We start from the raw sequence: 6,000 nt of genomic DNA, 5'->3' as shown, positions 1-6,000 counted from the left end.
TAGAGTGTTTGCTCTATATCCAGTTATTGCCTACATGCAGTTCTCCTCAATTTTTAAAACATTAGCAGACCAGAGTTTAGGACTTATCTTACAAGGGACTAAGCTTGAATATGAGCTAGTTGATTGAAAACTGTCAGATGAGAACTTAAAACATATATGGAACACTTATGAGTGGTTTAAAAGACAGAACTATATTTTCCAGTTCATTTTCTAACCTCTAGCCCTATTTTTCTATTTCACCCCACCAGTTTTAAAACTAGTGAAACAGAGACAACAAAGAAGGTATAGCAGGACCTAAATTAACATTTAGTGGCAAAATCAAATGCAAGCACTTTCCTCATTTTGAATAGTTTAGGAAATGGTCTAGAGAAAGGAATATGGTGCAGAAACATCCAGCCCAAGTTCATTGGTTCAGATGTGACTTGCAAGTTGAGTTACTGCCAGCAAATGTCTGCTCTCAGTCTGCAGAGACCTCCTTGTAGTGTTACCTTACCTGTGGTTGCCTATTTCCCTTCCCCAGGTGTTGCTGAGGTGGGGGACCTCCGTCTCCCAGTCTGGTGTTACTCCAGCTGCTAGAGAGATGTCCTTGTTTTCAGCAGGCTAAGGACACACAGCAGTGATTTTAGACAATGTGGCTCTGCAGACCACCCTGCACACAGAGCCCAAGGCTCCCTGTGTTGCAGTGGTGACCAGGGCTGCTCGGGCAGCAAGGTTTGGCCAAGTGTCCCCATTGTCACCCTTTGTGGAGGGGCAGGGACTCACTGCTGTGGTGACACACGTGCTGGCCTGCTGGAGACTCGGGCTCAGGTACCTGCCAGGCACCAGTCACTTCCTGGGCAGGTTTTGCAGCCTGTGCCAAGCACTCTGCTGCTCCCATCAGCACAGGCAGCTGAGGAGCCCAGCCTAAAGCAGCCACGAGAGCCCCACACAATGCTCCGGCTGCTGGGAATTACTTAAAGTCCCTTCTGGCTGCTCCACAGGACTGGGCTGGGAAAAGGGATTTATTGTTATTGTTGATATCGTTATTCGAGCAAACAGGCTGGTGTGAGGTCCCCTCTCACTGTTTTTATTGTCCTTCACAAGGAAGTCAGCCATGGAGCCGGTTCCTTCCCGCCCAGCCAAGACTTCCCTGTGCCCACAGGAGCGGAGCAGCCACTGGGCCGGATCCTGTGGCCGCCTGATTGCTGCCCCCAGCCCGGCACCTGCAGCTCACTGGCCCATGCACGCAGCTGCCTGGCCCAGGGAAATGTGACAGGACATCTGCATGTTGGCAGCTGCGGAGGACTGGAGGAAACTGGTCTCTGCTCAGCAGCTCCCAGTGCTGCCACCTGGGATAGAAACACAGAGAAAGAAACGTCTCACGACTGGATACTGGCTGAACGCAGCTCTGTGAATGGAACATTGGCAGCTGAACCATCAGAAGCAATTTGCAAATTCAGGTTTAAACTTTATTAGTGGCCTCTCTCTTGTTAATTAAATGAAACACCTCTATCTCCCTCTGATCCTCAAATACAGTATATATGATATTCAGGTGCAGGAGGAAATGTTACACCTTTAAACTTCCCCATTCCCCTGCTGTTTATATCGTGTCAGTCACACAGTTCACTGCTTTTTCCTTTCTGGGTGAAAGATGAACATCTTTAGTACTTTTATGATTGGTCTCTATAAAGATTATCAAGAAAACAAATGCCAGAAAAGAATGGTCATTTAAATCAAGGGGTAATTCTAGAAGGACAAATGGGTAGGAGGGTCCCAGGGTAAACCTACCTTGGAAATTAAAGTTTTCCTGGCATTGGAACAATGGCAACAATTTATGGCAAAATCGTTGCTTTTCCTTTATCCAGCCAGTCTCCCTTTCCTAACTGAAAAGTTGTCTCGTTTTTTTGGTTTAAATTTGGCTCTAGATTTTAAATATTCTGTAGCAATTACAGATCGTGCTCATTATGCCCACAGCAAACTAAGCAGAAGAAGAGCTTTCAATCCAATCCATCAAATTCTGGCTGTCTTAGGCAGCTCCCTTGCTTTGTTTTGGGTTGTTTTTTTTTTTTTTTTTTTTTTTTTTTTTCCCAGTTAAAACACCCTGACTGTTTTGCAGTGATGCTATTAGGGAACTGCCTGCCTGCATATAAACAGAATTGTCACATTATTTCCATATGTCCAAGTGATTAACTCAGCTTCTGCCTGCCTTCATTTTGTCTTTTTTTAGATAACTAACAGAGTTTCTTAAGTGTGTACTCAGGTCAATGAGCTCAAGAACTAATGCTCAAAGAGGAGGACTTACTGGGAAATGAAAAGAAGAGCTCAAATAAGGATTTATGACCCTCTGTCTGGTGAGGTTGAAGGCTGATCTGAGGCAATAGTGACAGGTATGCTATTATCATATGCCAAATATTTAATTTTTTGCTGGAACAAGTTTGATAGTGACAGTTGACTTCCCCCAGGGCAAGTGGCCTCTTATGGATGTTATCTTCACTGTCAGCCTTGTTGGATGTCTTGAAGGACAAGCTGAGACCTAATTGGGAGCTGGATAGCAAAGGGCTCATGCATAGGGATGAGCCCTGGGCTGTGGGTAGGTGGGATAAGGAAACCTGGTGTTATGAGTTCCAGGCTGTATCTTTTATGGGGTAATTAGAAGATTTCAAGCTTCAGGGGTGTACAAAACTCTGTTATCCAAACAGTCATTGCCTGAATTATTCACAAACCATTTAAAAAGATAAGGAAATTAAATATAAGATATATGCACATAAATCATTGTGAGATCTTCCCAGTGCCTGCTGTGGTCAAGAATGAAATCCAGCTTCCATTACTATCTCCTTTTCTCACCCCTTTTTAACTTAGAAAATAAAATGAAAAGAGAAACATCAGTTTTGGAGCAAATATATTTGGGTTGGTCACTCTTCAAGATTAATATTATGGAGGAGATTGACTATCACCTTTATGCCTTCACCCACAAGTGTTTTTTGGGGTTTTTTCCCTTTAAAAATAAAATAAACAAAGAAATTAAATGTAAAATGTTCAAGTGGACAAGTTCCAGGATATGTCAATGAGAAGTTTCTAATCACCTCATTGTGCAATGCTAGGGTTACTATAAAGTTATATAAAATATTTTCTCTAGTTTAACTCATATCATGCAGACTATCCAGGGACCAGGTTTTCAAAGTCAGTAATATCTCAGTTGAAAAGAGAAGAGAAACTGCAGAATGGCAACTATTCTGGAAAAAAATCTGGCCTCTTTTCAATGCATTGCTATTCTGTAAATCCAGTGCCTACCTGGATGATGTTAGAGGATGCAAGGTCACAGACCAAATTAACTTCAAAAATATACTGTGCAATAATCTCCTCACATTAAAATGCACGTGTCTAACAAGTGTCTTGTCACTATTAAGAAATTGGTAAATTAAAATAAGAGAAACAACTGTAATTGGTGCTATAAAAGAGCATCAAAGAATGCTCAGGATCTGGGATTTGGCTCAGACCCTAAAGACAGTCCAAAAAGCTCTATGGATGGCTTAGTAAATTCCTAGGCATCAGCAGTATTTGTAGGTAACAAGATCGGTGGATTCAATGTATGTACATATTTTATGATATGGAAATATTGCAAAATCATTTTACATGGCTTGATCTGCATGGCTATGATATGATACTTTCATGGATGGCTAAATGAGTGCACCCTTTTTGACCCAGTGAAATACTGAAGGTGCTCACTAGTGTTTGGATTAGCTCTTACCAATAGTGTATCCCCTCAGCTAGAATTTATATTAACAGCTGATGTGAGCACTGAGTACTTGGACCTGCACTGATGAAGTTGATATTACCAGGTGCTCTGCAATCCTATGAGGTGCTGAGAGATTTCTAGTGAAGTCAGCGAGAGGGAGACTGTCAGCCTCTGGCTGGCTTGAGGCTTTGCAGAACACAAATTAGGTCCCATCTACTTCTCTGCACTTTAGCTGGAAATGCTCACTCTTTCATGCTGGCTAGTTATTGCTCTGCTTTATTACAGCTTATGAGAAACTAACAGAGTAATAAGAGTCAGTTTTTTTTATAATCATATTGGAGTAGTGATTTAACAGGACAACATGTTTTTCTGGGGAGATTTTACAAAGCTTGTTTTAGTAATTTGGAATGAAAACACACAAAGCAGTGCAGTCCCATTACCCAGTCAAAGACCATTGGAACAAATACACAACGTCCTATGTAATAGAGTTGGACGGCTTATTTATTTGGAATAAAATACTGAAGAATTGCTCCAATTAGACTGATGTTTGTCCAGACCATCTTTGTGGGACGTGAAAAGCAATTACTGTGCTCTTCTTGCCGTTCTTTTCTGGATTTTTCTTGCTGTCGCCACACTTGCTTAATCTCCTGGCTTGCTTAGTTCATGGCTACTGCAATTTAAGAAAAGACCTACAACTTGGGCTGTTGTGTTTTTGCTATGCATATGTATTCAAACAAAAAAGAAAAAAGGCAGTATTTGAAGACAGACAGAGTCTGCTGACATCATCATAGAGGTCTTTCTGAGGATGTGGAAACCTGTCAAATAAGGCAAACCTGTCAAATGAGGGGAAAAGGAGGACACACACTTTTTCCTCCACTCTTTATTCACGCAGAAAACAGGGTTTGAGCTCCCTCTGTGTCTGGCAGTCTCCTGGACATGAACATTTTGTGCAAGACCACACAGGAAAAGAAGGCATACTCTTGAATCTTAAGAAGATAACAGTCCACAGAGATGCTGTCCTGCTGGGAGCCTGTCTAGTCCTTAGTGTGCAGACCTGGTTCTTGGTGCCTCTCCCACGTTCTTCTTGTCTGCAGCACTTGCTTCCGCTGCTGGTTTCCTGGCATGCAGTTGCCCTGCAGCTGCAGTGGAGGTCCTTGCTGTTTTCCAGTGTGGATTTCAGATTTCAGTCCTGCAGTAAAAGCCATCTCAGGACTTTTCTGGAAGTTGCACCAACTCAGGGACTGGTAGCATTCATCAGGAGAGGATGTGAGCCTAGGAGGTAGCACCCAGGTGCTTTATCCCTCAGGATCTGCCCATTCCCATGGGAATCATAGCAGGGTTTAGGTTTAATTTTGCTTTCTTCACATAAATTTTACTTAAATTTAAGGCTTACAGCTAACTGCCTCTTTCTGCTTTGCAGCATATAGGATGAACATAACGTGCTCTCTAAAACATTGAATGATGTTCAGGAGGGCTGCAAAGACTCATGACCTGTTCAAATAATTACTGTAAACCTCCTGAGAGCCCCGGTAATATTTTAACCAGTCATCATTCCTCAGGCTAGTGAAAAAACCCTGTATCACTCTATGTGTGCACATGTAGCACCAGAATGATTCATCACGCTTCCCTTTTTTCTCAGAAGCTGCCTGCACAGCCGTGTGGGCCTCATATGTCCTTCTGCAGAACTGAATTGGGCATCTTTTCAGAAATGCAGAGAAAAATGTTCACACCATAATCACAAGATGGAAGGAGCTTCGGGTTTTTTTTTGCAGGCATTGGGATATATGCATTTGTTTGCTACAAGCTATTTCCAGCTTCAGTGGTGAATATAGTAGTCAGAAAAGGGTTAACAACTTCTCTGCAGTTGCTAGGTAATGCTGTCTTATCATTGGGACCACTTACTAGTTAGTGACAGCCTTTCTGATGATGTAATGCTTAAATAGTCATTGTGGAGTGCATTAAATTGCATTTTTATTTTTCTTGTTTCCTTTAGAAAGCTAGGAAATGAAACATAAAATGGTATTATGGCTGCATGGATAAATCAGCCAAAAGCCAGAAAATACAGGAGCTGAACATTAGTCCAAGGAGACATCTTCATCTCTGAGAGTGTGAGCTCTTTTTTTAATGCACTGTAGTACAGCTTCTGTTAAAAAGTATTGTTTCTTCATAGTTCTTGGACCAAAGTGGTTGAAATGATTAATCCAAATGATGGGTCACTTCAATACTAAGTATGGAAATATCAAACAGGTTTTATTACAGTTTAAAAAAATTCTTTGTATGCTTTT

The sequence above is a fragment of the Vidua chalybeata genome, chromosome 6, assembly GCF_026979565.1.
Source record: "Vidua chalybeata isolate OUT-0048 chromosome 6, bVidCha1 merged haplotype, whole genome shotgun sequence".
Classification (NCBI taxonomy): Eukaryota; Metazoa; Chordata; class Aves; order Passeriformes; family Viduidae; genus Vidua; species Vidua chalybeata.
The sequence above is the reverse complement of the archived record's forward strand: the minus strand, read 5'-3'. Positions refer to the sequence as shown.